The sequence below is a fragment of the Salvelinus namaycush genome, unplaced genomic scaffold (assembly GCF_016432855.1).
Source record: "Salvelinus namaycush isolate Seneca unplaced genomic scaffold, SaNama_1.0 Scaffold3218, whole genome shotgun sequence".
NCBI lineage: Eukaryota > Metazoa > Chordata > Actinopteri > Salmoniformes > Salmonidae > Salvelinus > Salvelinus namaycush.
The window spans coordinates 6147-7500 of NW_024060140.1; positions in this window are offsets into that span (position 1 = coordinate 6147).

Genomic DNA, 1354 nt, shown 5'->3' on the forward strand with positions numbered 1-1354 from the left:
GACTTGGACCCCTACTATGGTGCTCCCATATCGGGCATGGGCTGTGGGCAGGCCCTTAAAAGTCATTTTCATTCGATTTCAATAGCGGCACCTGGTAACCCAAAAAGAGGGCACTCTGTCGTTTTTCCTGAATAGTTCAACATAGAATATTTTCGGACTTTTTTTGAAAAGCTCCATAAATCCCTTAGGCCGGTGCCTACTGACTTGGACCCCTACTATGGTGCTCCCATATCGGGCATGGGCGTGGGCAGGCCCTTAAAAGTCGTTTTCATTCGATTTCAATAGGGGCACCTGGTAACCCAAAAAGAGGGCACTCTGTCGTTTTTCCTGAATAATTCAACATAGAATATTTTCGGACTTTTTTTGAAAAGCTCCATAAATCCCTTAGGCCGGTGCCTACTGACTTGGACCCCTACTATGGTGCTCCCATATCGGGCATGGGTGTGGGCAGGCCCTTAAAAGTCATTTTCATTCGATTTCAATAGCGGCACCTGGTAACCCAAAAAGAGGGCACTCTGTCGTTTTTCCTGAATAGTTCAACATAGAATATTTTCGGACTTTTTTTGAAAAGCTCCATAAATCCCTTAGGCCGGTGCCTACTGACTTGGACCCCTACTATGGTGCTCCCATATCGGGCATGGGCGTGGGCAGGCCCTTAAAAGTCGTTTTCATTCGATTTCAATAGGGGCACCTGGTAACCCAAAAAGAGGGCACTCTGTCGTTTTTCCTGAATAGTTCAACATAGAATATTTTCGGACTTTTTTTGAAAAGCTCCATAAATCCCTTAGGCCGGTGCCTACTGACTTGGACCCCTACTATGGTGCTCCCATATCGGGCATGGGTGTGGGCAGGCCCTTAAAAGTCATTTTCATTCGATTTCAATAGCGGCACCTGGTAACCCAAAAAGAGGGCACTCTGTCGTTTTTCCTGAATAGTTCAACATAGAATATTTTCGGACTTTTTTTGAAAAGCTCCATAAATCCCTTAGGCCGGTGCCTACTGACTTGGACCCCTACTATGGTGCTCCCATATCGGGCATGGGCGTGGGCAGGCCCTTAAAAGTCGTTTTCATTCGATTTCAATAGCGGCACCTGGTAACCCAAAAAGAGGGCACTCTGTCGTTTTTCCTGAATAATTCAACATAGAATATTTTCGGACTTTTTTTGAAAAGCTCCATAAATCCCTTAGGCCGGTGGCCACTGACTTGTGCCCGTAGTATGGTGCTCCCATATCGGGCATGGGTGTGGGCAGGCCCTTAAAAGTCATTTTCATTCGATTTCTGTAGCAGCACCTGGTAACCCAAACTAACATAAGGTGGTGTCAGTAGTGAGGATGCGGACAGACCTTTTATATA